Source organism: Carcharodon carcharias, chromosome 4 (genome assembly GCF_017639515.1).
Source record: "Carcharodon carcharias isolate sCarCar2 chromosome 4, sCarCar2.pri, whole genome shotgun sequence".
Taxonomy (NCBI): Eukaryota; Metazoa; Chordata; class Chondrichthyes; order Lamniformes; family Lamnidae; genus Carcharodon; species Carcharodon carcharias.
In genome coordinates this window covers 106,674,805-106,700,127 of record NC_054470.1, presented here as the reverse complement: position 1 = coordinate 106,700,127, position 25,323 = coordinate 106,674,805, and the positions used below count along the sequence as shown (strand labels likewise).

At 43.8% G+C, this 25,323-nt stretch overlaps 1 long non-coding RNA gene across 1 annotated transcript in view; it reads left to right on the top strand.

Annotated features, from left to right (window-relative positions):
* LOC121277020 overlaps positions 1–24,708 on the top strand; it is a 175,039-nt gene extending 150,331 nt beyond the window's left edge. The window contains exon 3 of the long non-coding RNA XR_005942782.1: positions 24,669–24,708. This is a non-coding gene — a long non-coding RNA (uncharacterized LOC121277020). The remainder of the gene's footprint in view (positions 1–24,668) is intronic.
* The last annotated feature ends 615 nt before the right edge of the window (positions 24,709–25,323 follow it).

The following is a 25,323-nucleotide window of genomic DNA, read 5'->3' as shown; positions in this document are numbered from 1 at the left end:
TCTCATTCTCACCATTCCCTCCTACCACTCAGTTCATTCCCCAGAAGACAATCCATCGACTACACAGACATCTCCCTTGCACATTTTATTCTTTTACTCTTTTACTCTTTCCTCCCCCCAGACTCCTTCCTTCCCTTTAACACTTTCCTCCCACTGGACTCCTTCCTCCCCTGGACAACTTCCGCCCTCCGGACTCCTTTCCCCATCCTTACTACTTCCTCCCCCCTGACTTCTTCCCTCTTCCTTACTCCTTCCTCCACCCTTACTCCTTCGTCTCCCAGGACTCCTTCTTCCCCCTGGGCTCCTCTTGCCACTCAGACTCCTTCTGGCCTCAGAACTCCTTCCTTCCCTTCGATGTCCTCCCCGCCCCCCCACTGAACACTTTCCTCCACCTGAAGTCCTTCCTCCCTTCAAACTCCTTCCACACTCCAAAAACCTTCTCTTGCACCTTTCTGTCCCTTTACACCTACTTCCCCAGTTACCGTATCCTCCCCCATTACAGCCTGTTTCCCCTGTATTCCCTCCTCCCACTCCCAACCTCACGCCCCCCCCCACCTCTGACACAACTTCCTCTCCCAGTCAGACCTTGGCCTTCCTCTCCCCACACCACCCCCCAACCACCCGGTACACATTCCTCTCCCAGTCTAACCTACTCCTTCCTCTCCACCCCCTTGATGATCATCCATGGCAGACCATGGCCAAGACACTGAAGTCCAGAAGTAGACCCTCAACAGTGACCTCCCACCTTCTGTGAGCTGCTTTGCAGCAGGGCCATGTCCATGAGAATCCACCCAGCATATGACGCAGGTTCCTCCCGGGCCCCACTGCTGCCAGGCTCCAGCATCTTCTGCTCCTCAGATGTCCGCGATTGTGAGCAAGGCCCTGGTGATAAGTTCCAACTTCTGCATGTCACACTTGTCGAGGGATATTCTACACCAACGTGTTTTCCCGCCGACATGGGCGGTAAGTTTGACATGGGGGGGTTGATCCCAGCGAATTGGGCTCATGATGATAGGCCGATGTGTGAAAATGAATCCCCTGATGTGCGGCAGTGGGAAACGTGGCCCGCCATTGACACGCTGGTTTAATGACAGCGCAAAACCGATTCCTGGATTTCCCGCCACATTGTCCGCTCACGCCCGCCATGACATCCGACGCCAGCGGGCACAGGAAATCCCGCCCACCCTCTTTTCCATCTTCTCTCAGAATGGATGAGTGTGCGCGTTTCCCCACCCTGCCTTACATTTGGTTGTGCTCGATAGGTGCAGCTAGATAGCTGCTCACAGTTAGCGAAATTTGCATTTGGCGTCACCACCATTTAAAGGGGTTATCTGCTAAATGCTCTACCATCTTATAACCCAACCAAAGCTACAGGTCCCTGATTTACTAAAGGAATTGAAGTTAAAATGAAAGAGAAAAACAAACCTTATGCTAAATGACAGGATCATTATATCAAACAAAGTATGAAAAATGCAGAGAAGAACTGAATTAATGGGACCAAGAGATTGTATGAGAAAAGATCAAGAGATAACATAAAAGGGAACACTGAAGTCTTTTGTAAGCATACAAAGAATAAAAGCGTCAGGACAAATTGTTGCAGATGGCATTGTAGGTTGGGAAAATGGTTATAAAGGCAAACAGGATTTTGGGCTTCATAAATAAAGGCATAAGGGTGAAATCTTCCAGTCTCTGGATCGTCGGAGACCTGATACATGGCTGAAGATGTGCCTCAGAACCCTGTGGGAGTCCTGACATGCTGGTCTAGTTGAGAACTGCCCATTGGAAGTTTTAAACTTTCAATGATCAATTCCTCTACTCCCCGGGATCCTCTGTAAATTCTCCGACTCTGGGTTACAGTTGGAGACTTCAGGCAGCTCCAAAGTACTTAACTGAATAGTTTACCCAGGAAATGTTAGACAGCTTAAAATTTAGGCCCAGGGATTCCAGTGTCCGGATAGTAGAAGACTGGATGTACCCCAGGTTATGCGCTCGGGACCTTTTGGAAGTCCCAATGCAAGGATTCCGAGGGAATTGCCTGAGAAGTTTCAATTTCTGATGGACAATTCTCCTGCTCCCTGGACCCTTTGAAAAAGTCTCCAATCTGAGTTAGAGTCTGAGACTTTGGAGGGTTCCAACTCACTTATGTGGATAGTTACTTCAGAAATGTTAGACAAAACAAAACCATGTCTAACTCCCAGTTATCTATACAACTGAACCCTTTCACAACTTCTCACTGACAACCCCCCTACCCCCAATTTCTCCCCCCACCCTCTGACTCTCTGCCCGATTCTCTGACTATCCCCCTGACCCATTGACTTCCCCGCTGAACCTTCTGACCCTCCAACTCCCTCTTGACCCTCTGTCTATTCCCTGACCCTCAGACTCCCTCCTGACCCTTCGACTCATCCTCCGACTGCCCCAATCCTCCAACTCCCCAACCCAATGCTCAGGCACAACCTAACCCTCCAACCACCGCTGCCCCCCCAACCCTCCGACTACCCCTGACTCACTAACTCCCCCCTGGCCCTCTGACTCCCCTACCATCCTTTGGTTTTCCCCCTGCCAATCCTCTGGCTTGCCGCCCTGAACCCCCAACTCTCTGCTCACCAGCCCGACCCTCCAACTGCCCCTGACTCTTCACTTATCCCCCGACCCTCCAACTCCCCTGACCTTCCAACTCTCCTGGCCCTCCAACTCCCCCTGACCTGTCATGACCCGACCTCACCACCCTAACCGCCCTACCACCTGGCACCCAGTCTAACCTGCCACTTTCTACCTACCCACCCTGTCATCCTGCCATCTACCACCCTTCCACGGTACTTAACTAGCAAACTTACCCAACCTGCCCCCTACCCACCTGGTACCCTATCCACCTTGCCCACCACTACCCACTTACCTACTTGCTTCACTTGTTTTCATTCACTAACACACTGGAAATCTATTTAAATGTCTATTTAAATGTTTAAGTGAATGGAGACTAACCTAAATGCAACTATTTGTACCGTTAAAAGGAGGCTGTGGCTTGGCTTCCCCCAAAGATTCTGCACCATGAGAAAAAACTCCCAGGACAGGTAGTACAGGGAGTTTCTGAACAGGCCTGGTTCGGAAGTCTAGGCCTCTAATGTGAGCTCTGGCGTTCAGTAAGAAAATAGGAGTGAAGTGGCAATCCAACGGTAATTATCACTCTTTGAAAATTTAGGCCCATGCCTAACGCCTGGGTAACTCCAAAACTGGCCCCCTCAATCACTCCTCCCCTTAACTACTTACCCTGACCGTACCATCAGCTCCCACTGACCAGGTTACCCCACTGACCTAAACTGGCTATACCCCCGACCACCCAACTATCCCCGAAACCCAACTTGACTTTCCCCAAACCACCCCTGACCACCTGACAAAATCTGCCCAGCCACTCAACTTCCCATTGACCTGACCCGACCACCCCTTTGACCTGATTACCCCCCATCCTGACCCAACCCCCAATCACCAGACCTGACCCAACTACTCCCCTACCACCATCTGACAACCACCCTCGATCCAGCTAACCTCCGACTACCCGACTACCACCCCACCCCCCACCATCCCCCTCAACCTGACTACCAGATTAACCCCTGGGTAACCTGGTTAATCCCCAACCCCACTACCCACATACCACCTTACCTACTTTCCCCCTCACCCACCTATCCACTTACCTACCTCACCTACTCATCCACCTCCCCACTGATCCCGCCTACCCGCCCTAACCATCAAACTACCTACCCACTCACCCGCCTACCCACTTACCTACCTCACCCACTCATCCAATTCCCCACTGATCCCGCCTACTCACTCTACCCATCAACCCACCTCACCCACTCACTAACATTCAAAGACTGGACCTTCAGTGCTGTAAAAATGGCGCCTGTTTCCTTCTTTGTAGATCTCTGTGTGGGTTCCTGTGCTGAGCAACTTCCTCTGGCTGCTGCATCAGGATTCGGGACCTTTAAAATGTAGCCAGGTGAGTTTGCAGTTTAGTACAGAGGGCATTTAAGAGTCAACCACACTGCTGTGGGTCTGGACTCTCACCTAGACCAGACCATATAAGAACAGCAGATTTCCTTCACTAAAGGGCATTAGTGAACCAGATGGGTTTTTGCAAAAATCAGCAATGGTTTTCAACATCAGTCTTCTAATTCTAGATTGTTATTGAATTCAAATTTCCCCAACTGTCAAGATGGGATTCAAACCCAGGTCTCTAGAGCATTATCCTGTGTCTTTGGAATATTAGCCCAGTGACAATACCACTATGCCGCCATCTCCCCTGACCTGTGCCACATAATGTGGCTCCAGCACTTATCGGAAGTTTGGACCACTGAATACAAAACCAAGGAAGTTATGATGAATGCTTATAAAATTCTTATGCCTCAACTGGAGTATTTTGTCCAATTCTGAGCATTGCACTTTAGGAAGGAAGTGAAGGCATTAGAGTCAATGCAGAAAAAGTTTCTGGTGATGCTTCCAGGAATGAGAGAATTCATGAACATGGATAGATTGAAGAGGTTGGACTTCAGAGAAGAGAAGGCTGGGAGAAGATTTGATAGAGGCGTTCAAAAACATGAGGGATCCCAGACAGAGCAGGTAGAGACAACCTGTTCCCATTGGTGGAAGGGTCGAAAATGAGGGGACACTGATTTAAGGTGACATGATGATGAAGCTTTTTTACATGGTGAGTGGCTAGGATTTGGACTGCACTGCTTGAGAGTGTGGAGGAGGCAGGCACAATTGGTACTTTCAGAAGTGATTTTATTAAATGATTTCAAAAGGATAGGCAGCTGAAGAGAATAAAAATAGGCTGTGGGGAAAGGGCGGAGGAGCTATTCCTTCAGAGAGCCAGCACAGGCACAAGGGACCGAATGTCCTCTTTCTGTGCTGTAACCATCCTGTGATTCCATGAGAAGGGTAGGGTCCGATTAGTGACCAAAAACACAACCCAAACACAATCCAAAATTCCCTAGATTCAAGGAAGGTTCCATTAGACTGGAAAATAGTAAATATAACTCCTTTATTCAAAAAGCGAGGGAGGCAGAAATCAGGAAACTATTAGCCTAAAATCTGTCATAGGGAAAATGTTAGAATCTATTATTAAAGATGTTATAGCAGGGCACTTAGAAAAATTGAAGGCAATCAGGCAGAGTAAAAGAGAAATCATGGAAAAAAATTTTCGCTTGGCGGGTGGCTGCATGCCCAACCCGATCAAACGTAAAACGACGTACGATGACACGGGGCGAGTGTCCTGATGTCATCGTGCACTCGCGCGATATTTCGGTTGCCAGGAGTGCATCGGAGTTGACAGCGCATCCATTGACAATTAAAGGCCTGTTAAGGCCATTAAAAAGTTAATTGAAATAAATTTTTCGCTGCCCGTCCAAACTTACAGTTGGCAGGAAGACGAAAATACCAAGCGGCCTTTGCACTTTTTTTGGAAACCTCATCCATGGGTGGGATTAGGCTACAAAAGCAAATAAAAATAAAATAAAAACTTTCAATTTTTATTAATAACATGTCCCTGCTCAGAGTAACATGAGGGGACATTTTTCATTATATTTTTATTTTTTATCTTATTTTTTCATACATCTTCATCTCCCTGAGGCAGCTCTCACCTGGCTCTCATTCTGCCCCCGCCTGCACAGGCGCTGCCACTCGCATTTCACACTGGGTGGGCCTTAAGTGGCCCACCAGAAGAAATTGCCTTCCGGGCCGGATCACGGACAGTAGTTGGGAAGCCGACCGCCCCCACCCACCCCCACCGAGCCTGCACACCAAGGGCAAAATTCTGCCCCATGTTTGACCAATTTGTTTAGGTTCTTTGAAGGAGTCACATGTGTTGTGGATAAAGGAGAACCAGTGGATTTACTGTGCTTAAGTTTCCAGAAGGCATTTGATATGGTGCCACATCAAAGGTTATTGCCGAAAATAAAAGCTCATGATATAGGAGTTAACATATTGACATGGATAGAAGATTGGCTAGCTAACAGGAAGCAGAGAGTAGGCATAAATAGGTATTTTTCTGGTTGGCAGGATGTGATGAGTAGTGTGCCGCAGGGATCAGTGCTGGGGCCTCAACTTTTTACAGTTTATATAAATGACTTAGATGAAGGGACCGAAGGAATGGTTGCTAAATTTGCTGATGCCACAAAGATAAGCAGGAAAGTAAATTGCGAAGAGGATGTAAGGAGGCTACAAAGTGACATGGGTAGGTTAAGTGAGTGGGCAAAGATCTGGCAAATGGAGTATAATGTCGGCAAATGTGGAATTGTTCATTTTGGCAGGAAGAATGAAAAAAGAGGCTTATTAATTAAATGGCGAGAGATTACAGAGCTCTGAGATTCAGAGGGATCTGGGTGTCCTAATGCATGAATCACAAAAGATTTGTATGCAGGTACAGCAGGTAATTAGGAAAGCTAATAGCATGAAGTAATTTATTGTGAGGGATATTGATTGCAGAAGTAGAGAGGTTATGCTTCAGTTGTACAGGGCATTGGTGAACCACATCTAGAGTATTGTGTACAGTACTGGTCTCCATATTTAAAGAAAGATGTAAATGTGTTAGAAGCAGTTCAGAGAAGGTTTACTAGACTAATAGTAGGAATTGGTGTGTTGTCCAATGAGGAAAGGCTGGACAGGTTTGGCTTGTATTCACTGGAATTTAGAAGAGTAAGAGGTGACTTAATCGAAACCTTTAAGATGCTGAGGGATCTTGTGAATGTAGAGAGGATGTTTCCTCTTGTGGGAGAATCTCGAACTGGGGGTCACTGTTTAAAAATAAGGGGTTGCTCATATAAGACAGAGACGAGGAGAATTTTTTTTCTCTCGGAGCATCGTGAGTCTTTGGAACTCTCATCCTCAAAAGGTGGTGGAAGCAGAGTCTTTGAATATTTTTAAGGCAGAGCTAGATAGATTCTTGATTAACAAGGGGGTGAAAGGTTATCGGAGGTAGGCATGTATGTGGGGTTGCGGTAACAATCCGATCAGCCGTGATCTTATTGAATGGTGAAGCAGGCTTGAGAGGCCGAGTGGCCTACTCCTGCTCCTAATTCATATGTTTGTATGTGTTGCGTGTATGGACTCTCAAAAGGCATTTAAGAGAATGTTACATAACAAATGTGCTTGCAAGTTTGTAGTCAATGGGATTAAGGAGACAGCAGCAACATGCACACAAAATTTCCTGAGGGTCAGAAAACAATTTTTCTGGAGAAAGTGTGAAATAGTATCCCCACAAGCCAGTGTTGGGACCTCTCTGTTTTTCGCATATGCTACTAACCAAGACTTGGGTGTAGGAGGGCACAAATTCACAATTTTCAGGTGAAACAAAACATGGGAATGTTGTGACGATTAAGGACAATAGTGGCAGACCTCAGGAGGACATAGACAGACTGGTGAAATGGGAAGATTTAATTTTGGATGGAAGTATAAGAAAAGGCAACATAAATAGTACAATTTTTGAAGTGGTGCTGGAGCAGAAAGATCTGGGGGTTCACCTGCACAAATCTTCAAAGGTGTCAAGATAAAGCTGTAAAAAGAACACGACTTTATAGATAAAGGCATAGAGTACAAAAGCAAGGAAGTTATGCAAAATCTATATAAATCACTGGAATATTGTATCCAGACCTGGGCACCACACCTTAAGAAGGATACAAGGGCTTTGAAGGGGTGTAATGGAGATTTATCAAAGATGTGGGACTTCAGTTATGTGCATAAACTGAAGAAACAGCTATCGTTCTTTTAGAACAGAGAAGGTAAAAGGAGATTTAGCAGGGGCTTTTAAAATTATGAAGGACTTGAATAGAACAAATCAGAAGCAACTGCCTCTACTTCCAGGAGTTTTCATGATCAGAAAACAGATTTAACATCATTGCCAAAAAAAATGAGGACTTTTTTTTCTTAATGCAACAGCATGCTATGATCTGCAAGATGCTTCCTGAAAGGGTGGTGAGGCAATCATATCCTTCAAGCAGAAATTGGAATTGGTGCTTGAACTGCAAGACAATTTGCAAGAATATGAGTAAATAGTGGGGTACTAACGCTAATTGAGTGGCTCTTGCAAAGAGCCAGCAGGAACACAATGGGCCAAATGGCCTCCTTCTGCAATGTCTGATTCTCTGATGCAGGCCAGGTTAATTGACAGCATCAGGCTTAACTTTGTGCTTGGGATTGTAGAGAACGTGCATATGTACAGAGTAGCATCCATTACTTTAAATGTATATATCCTATTCCGTATATATCAATGCCATGGAAATGTTCCATATCCCAGGGGCAGGATTTTCAGTTCAGCGCGCAGTCGGCAGGTCTGGGAGTGGCTGGGGAACAGACCACCGGCTGCAATTGACCCTGGACTGTGATTTTGCGCTGGCTGGCCAATTAACGGCCAGCCTGAGTGAAAGAAGCGCTGAGAGGCTCAGTGCTGCTGGGCAGGGGCAGGAGGAGGGCGGGCACTGATGTAAGCGGGGGCGCGGGGGAGCATAGTATGAAAGCTCCCTGAAGGCAGAGAGCTGCCTCAGGGAGCTGAAAAATTAAAAAGTATTGAATAAAGGTTTTAAAATCAGAACAAAAATGTCCAAGCATCACAAACAGTCACCTGAGCATATACATTATAAAAATTCTGTCCCTTTATTATTTTTTTAAACTTATAATGGAAAACTCATACCGCCCTTGGATGAGGTTTCCTGAAAAATGCAAAGGCCACCTGGCCGATTGGCCCATCCGCCAACTGTAACATTGGACAGGCCACGAAACATACCCGTTAATTACAACTTTAATGGCCTTAATAGGCCTCTTAATTGTCAGTGGACATGCTACCGACTCTCAGGCGCATGCATGCCCACTGACCGAAATATCGCGCGAGTTCACGATGACATCGGGACGCTCGCCCAAAGTCATCATGCGCTACTTAATGCTCGAGCAGGTTGGGCATGCACCCGCATGCCGAGCGAAAAATTCGCCCTAGGTGTCCGTGGGCTGTCAACACATTACTTCCAGGTTGTTTATCTGGATCTGTGATAGTCCTATTATTACTATGACACACCTGCAAGGAATGGGGCGGGGGTGCGGTGGGGACCAAGGGATGGCGGAAGTGTTTAGTCAATGATTCTCCAGTTACCATGAGTGTTGGGCAGGTTAGATCTTCTTCCTAAAAACAAAAAAACTGCGGATGCTGGAAATCCAAAACAAAAACAGAATTACCTGGAAAAACTCAGCAGGTTTGGCAGCATCGGCGGAGAAGAAAAGTCTTCTCCGCCGATGCTGCCAGACCTGCTGAGTTTTTCCAGGTAATTCTGTTTTTGTTTTGGATCTTCTTCCTGCCTGTCTTTGTCATATGTTCATATTAAGCTCTAGATGTGTCTATCAGCTACTAGACTATTTGTGGTTCTGCTCCAGAATGGACGTAACTTTTAAATCTTTACTGTTTGGATAAATAGCTGCTAGCCCTCAGATTTATGGTTTGCCTGATCTGAATTGGTGTTCTGATGAAAAACAAGATGCACAATTACATTTAGCACCATTCTCACTGCATTAATTTTTACCACAGAGATCTGTGGCTGCTTCAGAGAAGAGGAAATTAAACCCTCTACGATGTTTGTGAACAAACATTTTACAAGACATGCTTCATCAGTCTGTTCATTGTGCAAACTCACAGCTTTTAATGGGAAAACGGATCTGAGTACAAAGTGGTGAAATACAATGCTTTGCCAAAATTGAGTGATGACAGGACCTTCACCTTTATGTGTTAGCAATTAAACCCAAAACCTTCAATTCTGATCTCTTTCTCTTTTGAAAAATGCTGCAGTGTTTCAGTAGGCTCAGACATTGAGCTTTAAATTGAATTTTGCAGCCTTCCTTTGCAAAGTGCAATTTTTGTGACCCCACCCCTGCCTGTTCTCAGGGGTGATCCACGTTTGCAGAGAATGCAGCTCAGAGATAGGATTGTGACACTGTCGTCCTGTACTTCTGACCGGCTCTGTCTGTCAATGCATTTTCCTGCTAGAAACACAGGATGATGAATTTGTCACTGTTTCAGTTCTTAAAGGCATCTTAAAGACGCAGTAAAGCAGCTTGTTTAATGTGAGGTGATGCTGAACAGCACAATACACATGGAGCTGCCTTTAGAATCATGGAATGATACAACATAAAAGGAGCAAAAACAGAATTACCTGGAAAAACTCAGCAGGTCTGGCAGCATCGGCAGAGAAGAAAAGAGTTGACGTTTCGAGTCCTCATGACCCTTCAACAGAACTAGGTGAATCCAAGGAAGGGGTGAAATATAAGCTGGTTTAAGGTGTGTGTGTGGTGGGGGGGTGGTGGTGTTGGGGGTGGGGGGAGAGAAGTGGAGGGGGTGGTGTGGTTGTAGGGACAAGCAAGCAGTGATAGAAGCAGATCATCAAAAGATGTCACAGACAAAAGAACAAAAGAACACATAGGTGTTGAAGTTGGTGATATTATCTAAACGAATGTGCTAGTTAAGAATGGATGGTACAGCACTCAAGGTATAGCTCTAGTGGGGGTGGGGGGAGCATAAAAGATTTAAAAATATTTAAAAATAATGGAAATAAGTGGGAAAAGAAACTTTAACACTAATGCTAGAGCTATACCTTGAGTGCCCTACCATCCAGTCTTAATTAGCACATTCGTTTAGATAATATCACCAACTTCAACATCTATGTGTCCTTTTGTTCTTTTGTCTGTGACATCTTTTGATGATCTGCTTCTATCACTGCTTGCTTGTCCCTACAACCACACCACCCATCTCCACCTCTCTCCCCCCCCCACCCCCCCCACCACACACACACCTTAAACCAGCTTATATTTCACCTCTTCCTTGGATTCACCTAGTTCTGTTGAAGGGTCATGAAGACTCGAAATGTCAACTCTTCTCCGCCGATGCTGCCAGACCTGCTGAGTTTTTCCAGGTAATTCTGTTCTTGTTTTGGATTTCCAGCATCCGCAGTTTTTTGTTTTTATCAACATAAAAGGAGACCAGTTGACTCATTGTGATGCACCAGCTCTTTGAAGGAGCTGCCCGGTTAATCCCACATCTCTGTTCTTTTCTCAAAGTCCTGCAAATCTTTCATTTTCAAGCATGTTTGCAATTCCCTTTTAAAAGTTACCATTGAATTTGTTTCCACCAGCCTTTCAGACAGTACATTCCAGGCCATAGCAACTTGTTTCTAAGCTAATAATAACAAAAAAAATTACTAAAATCAATTGGTTATAATGGTCATTTGGACTGCTGGCCAAATCGGTCACGAGAAGAGGATCTGACTGTATTTTGCACACCACTTTCTGATTGGCACGCTAACAGTTATTGGTAGATGCACAAATGGCTACATGTATGTGAAGAGGATGTCCTATATTTAAACTGCACTGCAGCTTGTACTGACCTCTGCTGATTGAAATGCATACCTGTCAGGTGCATGGTGAAGAGGTATTAGCATTTCGTACAAGACAAGCCAATTGACTCCTTTAAGTGGCCTCCTTGGGTTCCTGGAGCGCCCCGGCACAAAAACCTCATGACATTGATGGTTTTCAATGGCAGTGGTAGTGTAGTTTGATTGCGTGTCACTACAGGCTATGCTGGGCTAGATGACATACATCAGATGCAGATCCTTGCTCAAGCTCAGGCAGCTGACTCTGTTGCAATAGATTATTGCCTGAGCACTTCCTATTTTTTTTTTGGAAGCATCATATATTCCTTCTGCACGCTTTGGTTGTTCTCTACTTCCTTCTCCCCTTAGCAACACTAACTGTTTCTTTCTCCACGGATGCTGCCAGGCTGCTGAGTTCTTCTAGCACTTTCTGTTTTAATTTCAGAATTCCAGCATCCACAGTATTTAGCTTTCATCATGGGCTAAATGGCCTTGTTCTGTCTTATATAATTCCATGGGTGAAATTTTACGCCAGCAGGATTTTACGGTCCTGCCGAAGTCAATGGACCTTCGAACAGCTCACCGCATTTTGCATCCCTGCCCCCATTGTGATGAGGCCATGGAATTCCACCCCATGATCCTTAAGTTTGACAATGACCACTTCACCTTTGTAATGGGGCAGAAAACTGAACATTTGTGTGAAGATGTAACATTTCCTTTGAATCAGTGCACAGGTCATTTGGATTTCTCAGAACTATTTCTCAGTACTAGCACTAGTGAACGCTGCATTATGATTACTGGATGGTTCTGTAGCTCCTTTAAGAGAGGTCAGTTTGGAGAATTTAATTACTGACAACACATACAGCTGCCACTTTGTTTCCAAAGAATATGTCTTTTAATTTGTTGGGAAGATTGCTCAATTATAAATGCTCCGAGGTGGGGTGGAATTTGAGGATGGAGATTAATCCTTCTGATTAGGATACAATTATAAAAATGCGTAGTGTGTCTCCACATCTATGGTTTAGCTGATCCATGTTAATTGATTGCATTTTGCATATCTCCACAAAAACAGCACATTGTCCCTTTACCCTCTGATCTATGTTGGAGATGTCATACAGGGAGAATTGCTCTTTTTACTCATCATGTAGAGATTCTCTGCCGTTGAAATGCTTTACATAAAGGTCACTGCTTATGAAGTGTATATCCTGCATGTGGTCAGTAAATGGTTTCTATTCTGCCTCCTTCTATTTCTCCTGGGAATCTTGTCGAATTGGTATTTCTGAAAAGGTCAGTGAAAATGAATCATATTTAAATTCCTCCTCCTCCTTCAGGCACCCAGCCGAAGAGGGCATTGACGACCATGGACTTACAATGGATTGGTCCCTGATTATGCTCGCCAAAACACTACATTGATTTGTGATTGCCTTCTGCAGTATGGCTGACTCGATGGGCAGAAGGGCCTTTTTCTGTGCTGTAGACTTCTATGACTCAATGACCTGGAAATTCTCCTGCACATTACCACCTACCATCAGGTGCATTGGAAGGATTTACAGGCTGTTTGGCCACATTATACACATACCTTCCTTGGCCATCAAGTCCTGAAGTGGGACTTGAACCTAGATCTTCTAGCCCAGAGGTAGGGATGCTCTCACTACACCATAATACCTCCCTCATATTTAAATAATTAAAGATAAAACAATATTGTCAACAAGTATGATAAAAAGTTGGCATCCTTCCATTTATGTAAGGTGATGGACATGCTGCAAACTTATGATAAAGAATACAGAAGATCATTTTATTTATGATGGTTAACTGTGAATTAAAGGGTCTAGAAATTTGAATTCGGTCAACACATGTGGCATGCGCGCGCACATGCCTGTTTATGTAGTCCCAGGAATCACATGAAATTGGTATTGGGACCTCGTTCTAATGTATCAAGTGTACAGCCAGTGCTGTTCATTGGCTCTATGCCTGTTTGAGGGGCAAGGTGTGGGTGCAGGATATCGGGCTTCACTGATACCACTTAAAAGAGAGGTGCAATGTGACTGCAGACAACCCAGGAACACCAATGACTGATGTGAGCATTCAGGTTCAGTGATACCACCTAGGAAGCCCTGAACTAGGTAGTGGACAAGAGAAGGTTGATGTCGTTCCACCCAAGCCACAGAAAACCCTCCACTGCCAGTGGGAAGAGTTTACAGAGGAAGCAGAAGCTAACTGTTTATCTCCCAGGATGTGGCTACATTGTAAGAAGAAATTCAATGAATTCAATATTGTTGAGGTAAGAATACTGGTCTCTCACTCTTTGCTTGCACTTCCATCACTTTCAGCCTCATGACTCATGTCATTTTCATGTCCATTCACTCTTGTGCTACCTCAATGCACCTCCTTCTCCTCATGCTCATATATTCACCACTATTTCAAATCTCACTGCCCCGCACCTCGCATCTCGCACACTGCATTCTGACCATTCTAGCATGACAGACACATTCTCCAAACACACAAACATACGAAATAGGAACAGGAGTAGGTCATTCAGCCCTTCGAGCCTTCTATGCTATTCAATAACATCATGGCTGATCTGTTTGTGTTTCGAGTTCCACATTCCCATCACTCCTCAATAACCTTTGATTCCCTTGCCTAACAAGAATTTATCTACCTCTACCTTAAAAATATTCAGTGACCCTGCCTCCACCACCTTCTGAGGCAGAGAATTCCAAAGTCGCACAACCCTCTGGGAGAAATAAATTCTCCTCATCTCTGTCCTAAAAGTGTGAACCCTAATTTTATAACAGTGCCCCCTAGTTCTGGTCTCACCCACAAGAGTAAACATCCTTTCCACGTCCAGCTTGTCGAGAGCATTCAGGATCTTGTATACTTCAATCATGTCAGCCCTCACTCTTCTAAACTCCAGTGGAAACAAGACCAGCCTTTCCAAACTATCCTCATAAGACAACACACTCATTCCAGGTATCAATCTAGGTAAGCCTCCTCTGAACTGCTTCCAATGCACTTACATCCTTCCTTAATTCAGGAGGCCAAAACTGCACACAGTATTTGAGATTGAGATGCGGTCTCACCAATGCCCTGGATAACTGAAGCATACCATCCTTACTTTTTCATTTAATTCTTCTTGTAATAAAGGATAACATTCCATTAGACTTCTTAATTATTTGCTGTACCTGCATACTAACTAACATTGAAGTAAATTGTAAAAAGTTGAGGCCCTGGCACAGACCCCTGTGGGACCCCACTTGTCACATCCTGCCCATCAGGCAAAGACTGTTTTATGCATACTCTCTGTTTTTTGCCAGTCAGCCAATCTTCTATCCATGCTAATATGTTACCCGGTATACCATGAGCTTTTATTTTCTGCAATAACATTTGATGAGGCAGCTTATCAAATGACTTCTGGAAATCCAAGTACAGCATGTCTACAGACTCCCCTTTATCCACGCACAAGTTACTGCTTTAAAAAACTCTAATAAGTTGGTGAAACATGATTTCCCCAACAAAGCTGTCACTAATACACACTGTCCTTTCTTTCAGGGGAAGATTACATGCAAGTTGCACCAGTAGGCTACAAACATGCTCTCCTTTGCATAAGGAGAAGAGCAACACCTATAAGGCTGGACTGGAGGGAGGTAATCGGACGGCAGTGAACAGGATAGCAGGACTATTGGTGTGTTGGGTATTGTAGGCATGGTTCATGTGAAGTGATTTTGGGCGAGCTGCTCTCTGAGAGCTTTGACAAACATGGGCACTGATGGTCAATGCCTTTCCTGTTCTTTCTCCTCTTGCACGACTTGCAGCCCAGGTGGTGGTACCTGCTGACCCTTCATGATGACAGACCTGTGCAATATGCAGCAGACAACCACAAATCTGGATGCCCATTTATATCTATCCTACAAAGCTCCCCCTAAAATGTGCAAACACAAGAAGCTTGGCTTGAGCATGCCAACAGCCTGCTTGATGCTGTGTCTGGTGACAGCATTGCTCTTGTTGTAGATCACTTCCATAACTAGGCCCAAAATCCTGACTAGAGTCATGAACTATGCCTGAAGGGGATAGGTCTTGTTGCCCAATAACCTTGCTGACCTGGTTGAACTAAAAGAGGCAGAGAGAATTGCCGCAGGATGAATGCATCATGTTATCTCCAGGGACCCAGGCACACACCTGCATGGTGCAAATCCTATGGTTAAAAACAAGCAGGATAATGAGAGAGTGGAGTCTTTTTTGGTGTTGGGAAGTGTGTAAGGAATTTCAGCTGCACTGCCTGGCCCCTTAGACCCTAGGGATGCATGCAGTCTGAATTCTCTCAGCTTTGTTGGCTCTATCCATGGGGAAAGTGGTATGCTGTTCCTCCTAGAATAAAGAATGAGTAGATGTCTCTGACGCTATCTGTTTCAATCTGAAAGGAGCCTGCTGCATAAAGATTAGGGATCACAGTGACCCTGACAGCCACAGGGAACACTGTCCATGTCCTAGTTCAAAGTTTGAGTTGTGGCTGCAACAGGTGACAGCTTCCTTCATGAAGCATGGGGGCCTGATGGATTGCTACGCAGAGAACCACAGGCAGGACTCAGTAAATAATTAGATGTTTTGTGTGTACTTGACTCAAACAGGCGATGAATGTTTGGGATCTCTAAAGTTGGACGGATATTACAATGGGCCCAAGTGTTCTCCGGGGTTTCCAAAGCATGTTACCTCCTTCTTTTCCTCACCTGCGCACTTCCCCTTGGTAACATCATCACACATATGGGATAATCTGGTACATAGACATGACAGCACCAACATCATTGCCCCACAATTTCTTTAGATCTCTCTCCTGTCTCCATGCTGTCAAATGCCTCATTTGTCAACAAATCATGAATGAGTCTTAATTTCTTGCATCAAAATATTGAAAACACCAAAATTAGTGTATTTGGCCTTTGCCACAAATTCTGCTTCTTTGTTGTGGATATTCTCTCTCCAACCATTTTCAGGGGCTAAACTAATCTAGTTCAGAGCCTAGATATTCTCTCAAACCAGAGCTGTATTTCTGACCACCATAGCCTCTCCAACTCAAAGCAACCTACCTCCACCTAAGGAACATCAGACTATTTGTCTCTGAACCCCTCATATCTGACATTATCAACTCCTAATGTAATTATTCAAGTTATCTTTTGATGGCCTATTATCTTCCATCCTTCATAAACTTCACCCTATCCTTTGATTACTATCCTGCATGCCTAATGCTCCCATCCTCACTGGTTTACAAATTGACACAGACCCCAATGCCTCAAGATTTAAATTTGTTGATGTTGACTCTCAAGACATCTATGGTTTGGCCTCACTTCTCCCTATATCTGTAGCCTGCTCCAGCCCCATAACTGTCCCCTAAATCTCTCTCTCCCTCCCACTTTGTTGTGTTTCCTCCATTGTTTCACACCACTGTGCTTTCAGCCACTTACAGCCCACTCTCTGGAATTGCCTCCTTGTACCTCTTTTCCTCTTCCCTTCACCCTCCTCATTTTAAGATCTACTTTAAAGTCCATCTCTTTCACCAGGATTTTGGTCATCCTCCTAATGTTTCCTTTTGTGTGGTGTCTTTTTTCCTCAAGGCTCTGAGAGGTGCCTTGAGATTTTTTCCCCCCACATTACAGTTGCCACATAAATGCAAGTTTAGGGAAGGAATTCCAGAGGATAGCACTTAGGTAGGTGAAGGAATGGTCAGCAATCATGGGACGGAAAGAGGGGGCAGTGGATAAATAAATTCAGAGGAGCAGAGAGTTCATGGTAGGAGGAGGTTATGCAGTTAGGGAGGGGCAAGGTTGCAAGGGTGTTTAAACATGAGAATTTTCAAGTTGAGGTATTGGATTCAAGAGTCAATGTAAGACTCTGAGCATGACTTTGTGTGGAATGGGATATAGGCAGTAATGTTTTGAATGAGGTAAAGTTTATGGAGGATGGAGGATCAGAGACCAGACAAGAAAACATTGGAATGAAGAGGGAGAAAAATGGATGCAGGTTTCAACAACACTAACAGCCTGCATTTATAGCATTGTTGTAACTCACCTCGACAAACCACCAGGAGACTCAGGTACAGACCACGATCATTTATCAATTATTCAAGTGTACGCAGGGAGAGACAGCCTTGGGCAGTCCAAGACCACACTTTACAGATTACAGAAAAATCACCTTTTTTATGCACGGTTGTCATGTACAATATTCTAATCTCGTCTACACATGCTCAACAGATGCCTCTGGCGCTGGTCACTTATTTCCTATGTGTACAGACACTAGACATTGTTTTTATTCTTTCAAGACCACCATTTCTTGCTGATCGTGCAGGAGTCTAGGCCTCCTTGATTCCAATACCCACTCCCTGGACCTTGTTCCTTGTTTTACCAGCTTACCTATCTCATCTCCTATACTGCCTGAAACATGTCTGTTACTTCCTAGTTCTGTTTTTCTGCTTACAGTTCTATTTTTACTACAACACATTCCTAACAAAATAAAATTACAACCCTTTCCACGAAAGGTACTCACATTTATATACCACCTTTCCTGACCACAGTATATCCCAAAGCAATTTACAGCCAATGAAGTACTTTTGAAGTGTAGTCAATGTTATAATGTAGAAAACGTAACAGCCCATTTGCACACAAGTTCCACAAACAGCAGTATGATAATGACCAGATCGTCTGTTTTTGTGATGTTGATTGAGGGATAAATATTAGCCAAGTGACCAGAGATAACTCCCCTGCTCTTATTCACAATAAGGAGTTGTCAACATGGTGGCAGATGGAGTATAATAGGGAGAAGTGTGAGATTATTCATTTTGTTAGTAAGTATAGAAAAGCACAATATTTTTTTAAAAAGGAAAATGTTGATGTTTAGAGATTATTTAAATGCATTGTAATAGTTTTTTAATGCATACTTAATTAGTTAGATCTCTGTGATAAGGTGATTCTCTTTCTTTTATTGCTATTATTCATTTATATGTAATTTTAAAAAATCAATAAGCAATGTTACCCGAAATGAATTTCCATTTGAATTTCCAAATGGATAATAAAATGACATTGAATTGGAATTGAAATTGAAATTGAAGTTGAAATTGAAATTTGACATTGAAATTGAGCTTGGGTGTACTCGAACAAGTAACACAGAAAGTTAGCACGCAGATACAGCAAGGCAAAAGGTATGTTGGCCTTTAATGCAAGGAGATTAGAATACAAGAATAAGGAAGGTAAGAACATCTCTTCAGGGCTGGAGAGGAACTTGGAGTGGGAGGCGAGGGATCTAGTTGTCGTCGTCGACGTTGGTACCAACAACATTGATAGAACTAGAAGGGATGTTCTGCTGAAAGAATTTGAACAGTTAGGAGCTAAATTAAAAAGCAGAACATCCAAGGTAATAATCTTGGGATTGCTACCTGAGCCACAGGCAAACTGGCTTAGGGTAAATAAAGTCAAGGAGTTAAATAAGTGGTACAAAGGTTGGTGTGGGAGAAATTGGTTTCAGTTCATGGGGCACTGGTATCGGTACTGGGATAGAAGGGAGCTGTTCCAGTGGGATGGGCTTCACTTGAACTGTGCTGGGACCAGTTTCCTGGCAAATTGAATAGCAAGGCCTGTAAAGAAGGCTTTATACTAAATAGAGGGGGTCGGGGGGGGGGGTGTGGTGGGGGGGAAGGCGGTGGAGTGGGGGAGGTTCTGGAGATAGGCATATACAGCAGAAGGATATGGCGGCATTGCAGGGCAGCTATTTAGGTAATGATACCCAGAGCGTGCCAGGAAGGGACAGAGTGTAGAAACATAGAGAAGCAACAACAAATACGGTCAAAGGGTGAAAAATGGTAAAAAGGCAAAATTAATTACTTAAATGCATGTAGTATTCGAAACAAGATAAGAGAATCAATGGCACAAATAGAGGTTAATGGGTATGATCATATAGCCATTATGGAAACATGTTTATAAGGAGACCAAAGCTGGGAACTAAGTATTCAGGAGTATGTAACGTTTTGAAAGGACAGGCAGGAAGGAAAGTGTGGTGGGATAGCTTTGTTTGTACGAGATGGAATAAGTACACTAGCAAGAAATGATCTTGGATTGGAAGATGTAGAGTCCATATGGGTGCAGGTAAGAAATAACAAGGGGAAGTAGGCATTGGTGGGAGATGTCTATAGGCCCCCAAACAGTAGCTATACTGTAGGACAGAGAATAAATCGGGAGATAACGAGGGCATGTAAAAAAGACAATACATTAATTATGGGTGACTTTAACCTTCATGTAGATTGGGAAAATCAAATTGGCAGAGGTAGCCATGAACAAGAATTCATAGAGTGTATTTGGGACAGTTTCCTAGAACAATATGTTGTGAGAAACTTGGATCTGAAACAACAGTGCTAAACTTAGGGAAGAATATTTCCATCGGCGAGCAGGGGCAGGGCCCTCATGCGGATGCTTAAAATGACGCGTGGTGATGTCGGGCGGGCATCCCAGCATCTCCGCCATCATTTAGATTGTCAGTTCAGCAGGCGTGCAGCCATGTTGGTTGAACGTCCACCGAACTGTCAAAGGCCATTAACAAAGTAATTAAAGCTGGTAATAATGCTGCCTGTCCAACCTTAAGGTTGGCCGGCAGGCGAAGAGCCCAGGCAGCCTTCGCCTTTTTCATGAAACTTCATCCACGGGTTTATTAATTAAATAAAACTTTTTGAAAAAATTAATGGACATGTCCCAACTCATGTGACAGCTTCACTTGAGAGGACATGTCCTTAAATTTTTTTTTTTACCTTTATTACATTTTTCAAAACTTAAACTAATCTTCCTGAGGCATCTCCAGGCAGGGGGAGCGCACAGCGCTTCTGGCTGTGCGTCACGCTGGGCGGACCTTAATTGGCCTGCTGGTGTAAAATGGCGGTGCACACCCAATCGGGGGCACTGATCAGATACGCGCTCACTCCTGTCTACCCCCATACAACCACCCCGACCGTGGAAAATTCAGCCCTTAAACAAAGGTAATTACAAAGGAATAAGGGCAGAGTTGGCTGGAGTGGACTAGAAAACAAGTTTAGCAGAGAAGATGGTTGATGAACAATGTCAGATGTTTAAGAAAATATTTCATAGGCAGGAATTTTGCTTGGCATAGTGGGTGCGTGCCCAACATGCCCAAGCGTAAAATAGCGCACGATGACGTTGGGCGAGCATCCCGACATCATCGCGCACTTGAGCGTATTTCAGTCAGCTGCGCCCCTGCCGACAATTAAGAAGCCTTTTAAGGCTATTAATGTATTAATTAACGTGGAATTTTCACTGGCCGTACAATGTTACGGTTGGCGGGCAGGTGAATTGGCCAGGCAGCCTTTGGATTTTTGAGGAAACCTCATCCAATTTAAAAAAATGTTTGGGCAGAATTTTTATAATCTATATATTTAGGCGAGTGAGTCTGATGTATGGACATTTTTTTCGCCATTTAAAATCTTTATTTGATGGTTTCAAATTCTTCAGCTCCCTGAGGCTGCTCTATGCCTTCAAGGAGCGTTCATTGCCTGCTCCCCTGCACCCAAGCTGAGGTCAGCGCTTGCCCTCCCTCCGCCTTCACCTGGCAGTGTTGAGCCGTTCAGCATGCGTTTTATGCTGGCTGGCCATTAATTGGCCAGCCAGCATGAAATCGTGGTGGGGGGGGGGGCGGGGTGCAATCATGGGTGGCGGGCTATTTCCCAGCCACTCCCAGGCCCACCCACCACACCCGCCTGACCACCTCAAAATTCAGTCCCACGACTCACAACAAAGATATATCCCAGTGAGGAAGAAGGATTCTAGGAAATGGATAAACGAACCATGGTTAAACAAGGAAGTTAAGGATAGTATCAAATTGCAAGAAAAAAAATACAATGTGGCAAAGATTAGTGGTAAGCCAGAGAACTGGGAAAGTTTTAAGAAGCAACAAAAGATGACCAAAAAATAATAAAGAGGGAGAAAATAAACTTTGAGGTTAAACTACCAAGTAATATAAAAAATGGACAGTAAGAGCTTCTTTAAATGAATAAAAAGGAAAAGAGAGGCCAATGTGAACATGGGCCCCTTAGGGAATGAGGCTGGGAAAATAATAATGGGGAAATGGCAGAGGAGTTGAATAAATACTTTGCATCAGTCTTCACAGTAGAAACACTAATAGCTTTCCAAAAACGCTAAATAATCAAGGAGGAGAAGATAAATACAATAACTATCACGAGAGGAAAAGGTACGAGGGAAACTAAAGGGGCCGATAACCCCACTGGATCTGATGGGTTGCATCCTAGGATATTAAAGGAAGTAGCTACAAAGATAGAGGATGGACTGGTAGTAATCTTCCAAGAATCCTAGATTCTGGAAAAGTCACAGACGACACTAAGGTTGGAGGAGTTGCAGATAGTGAAGAGGATTGTCAAAGGATACAATGGGATATAGATCCATTGGAGACTTGGGCAGAGAAATAGCTGATGGAGTTTAATCCGGACAAATGTGAGGTAATGTATTTTGGAAGGTCTAATACAGGCAGGAATTACACAGTAAATGGCAGAACCCTTAAGTGCATCAACGGGCATAGGGATCTGGATGTACAGGTCCACAGGTCACTGAAAGTGGCAACGCAGGTGGATAAGGTAATCAGGAAGGCATATGGCATGCTTACCCTCATTGGCAGGGGTATTGAGTATAAAAGCTTGGAAGTCATGCTGCAGCTGTACAGAACCTTGGTTAGGCCACACTTGGAATATTGGTGCAATTCTGGTCGCCACATTACCAGAAGGATTTGGAGGCATTGGAAAGGGTGCAGAGGAGGTTTACCAGGATGTTGACTGGTCTGGAGGCTATTAGCCAAGAGGAGAGGTTGGAGAAATTCGGATTGTTTTCACTAGAGCGATGGAGATTGAGGGGCGACTTGATAGAAGTTTACAAAATTCTGAATGGCATGGACAGAGTAGATAGTCAGAAGCTTTTTCCCAGGGTGAAAGAGTCAATTACTAGGGGACGTGGATTTAAGGTGAGAGGAGAAAACTATAGAGGAGATGTGCGGGGCAAGTTTTTTACGCAGAGGGTAGTGAGTGTCTGGAATTCACTGCCAGAGGAGGTGGTGGAAGCAGGTATGATAGTGGTGTTTAAGAGGCAGCTTGACAAATACATGAATAGGATGGGAATAGAGGGATACGGACACCGGAAGTGCAAAATATTTTATTTGATCGGCGCAGGCTTGGAGGGCCAAAGGGCCTGTTCCTGTGCTGTACTTTGCTTTGTTCTTTGTTCTTTGATTGGAAACCTGCCGATGCTACACTCTTATTCAAAAAGGGAGGGAGACAAAAAAAATAGGTAACTACAGGCCAGTTAGCTTAACATTTGTCTTTGGGAAAATATTAGAGTCTATTATAAAGGATGTAATAACAGCACATTTGGAAATGCATAATATAATCAAGCAGAGTCAGTGGATTCATAAAGGGAAAATCAAGCCTGACAAATTTATTAGCCTTCTTTGAGGAGGTAACAAGCAGGATAGATAAAGGAGAACCAATAGATGTCATGTTTTTGGATTTCCAAAAGGCATTTGATAAGGTACTTCACATAAGGCTACTTAAAAAAGATAATAGCTCATGGTGTTTGGGGTGGTATATTAGCATGGATAGAGGGTTGGTTAACCCTCTATTGGCTAACCTATTAGAAGACAGAGAGTTGGGATAAGGGGGGTTGTTCTCAAGATGGCAACCTGTAACTAGTGGAGTGCCACAGGGATCAGTGCTGGGGCCACAATTATTTACAATATATATTAATGACTTGGATGAGAGAAGTGAATGTACTATCACCAAGTTTGCGGATGACACAAAAATAGGTGGGAAGGCAAGTGGTGAGGATGACAAAAATAGTCTACAGAGGTACATGGACAGATTACATGAGTGGGTAAAAAACTTGGCAGATGGAATATAATATAGGAAAATGTGAGGTTATGCACCTTGGCTAGAAGAATAGAGGAGCTGAATATTATTTAAATGGAGAAAGACTGCAGAAAGCTGCAGCAATTTGGGGGTCCTCACACATGAATCACGAAAAGCTGGCATACACATTCAGCAGGTAATAGGGAAGGCATATGGAATGTTGGCCTTTATTTTAAAGGGAATGGAGTATAAAAATAGGGAAGTCTTGCTAAGACTGTACAAGGCACTAGTTAGACCACACAAGAATACTGTGACCAGTTTTGGTCCCCTTATCTAAGGAAAGATATACTGGCATTGGAGGCAGTCCAGAGTAGGTTCACTCGGTTGATCCAGGGTATGGAGGGATTTTCTTATGAGGAGAGGTTGTGTAGGTTGGGCTTGTACTCATTGGAGTTTAGAAGAATGAGAAACAACCTTATTGAAACAGATGAGGTTTTTAAGGACCTCGACAGGGTAGATGCTGAGAGGTTGTTTCCACTTGTCGGAGAGCCTAGGACCAAAGGGCATAATCTCAGAGTAAGGGGTGACCATTTAAGACAGAGGTGAGGAGTAATTTCTTCTCTCAGAGGGTAGTGAACCTGTGGAATTCTTTACTACAGAAGACTGTAGAGGCTGAGTCCTTAAGTACATTCATGGCTGAGATAGACAGATTTTTAATCAGTAAGGGAATCAAGAGTTATGGGGGAAAGGCAGGAAAGTGGAGTTGAGGATTATCGGATCAGCCTTGAAATCATTGAATGGCAGAGCAGACTCGTTGGGCTGAATGGCCTTCTTCTGCTCCTACGTCTTATGGTTTTATGGTCATATTGAAGTCTTGTTGCCATTGTGACAAAGAGGATATGTAATTGGGGTCAGTTTGGCACCTAATATCTCCTTTCACTTTGTAACTGTTTTATGAGTTTGTGTCAATGATGGAAGTGCATTAGGATTCTTTCCTACATGAAAGGCACCATATAAATGCAAGCTGTTGTAATAAGCACCACAGTTCCTCATCTAATTAGTTAACGTTTACGCACGTGGCTTGACAATAAATACAAGTAAGCATTTTGACTGTGGGAACACCACACATGAGTTTGATTTTGCCCTCACTAGATTCCAACGCACACAAATTTCTTCCTAGTATCATTGCCTAACAACAGGGAGAACAGCAGGCATTATTAGAACAGCTTTAACGTAATAAAACCAAATCTGCAAACAGCCGGTTTTAGCCTGAGACTGTGCTCCATGAGGGGAATGGAGTTGTTGGCAAATGTACAGTGTATGAGTCCAACCTGCTGACTTTTTTTTCCTAATGTTTATCTTAATTTTTTTTCATTTTATAGTAATTTGCAGCTTGGCTATGGAACCACACTGAATCTTGACGAGATATGAAGAAGATAATTGGGGCATCAGGATATAAACATGTTGACATTAGCAAAAAAGGAATATGTTACAAAATGATGTTTATACCACATAAACTATTTGGAAATCTTAGAATTCAATGTATTAATCAGTGTCAAAATGTATCCTGATCAAATAATTATAGCACAGAACTGAATATATGTGCTACAAGTGATATTTATATACCATTACTTTGCATTGTATGTAACACCTCAATGAACCTGAATGCTTAATTCTTCCATATAACATGTCTTTGCTATTTAACAGAAGCACGAAACCTATGCTCACATACAAATGCTAACCAAACATCTTTTCAAGTCATGTATTTGCTTACTGCAGCTAACTAGTCACAGTTTTGCTGACAAGTTATTGATTTTGGTAATGATTCATTGATTGGAATGTGCACAATTCATTGGACCAAAGGGAGAGGGAGATTTTTTTCCCCAAAAAAATAATAAAATTCTCTCCCTCACGTTGTGGTGCTTTAAAACAATAGTGTATAGTCCCACAAATTATTGGTGACAGCTCGAGTGACAGTAATGCTGCACCAAAAGCAGACACATCCTGGCTAAGAGCCAATAAACTGTAATAATATTT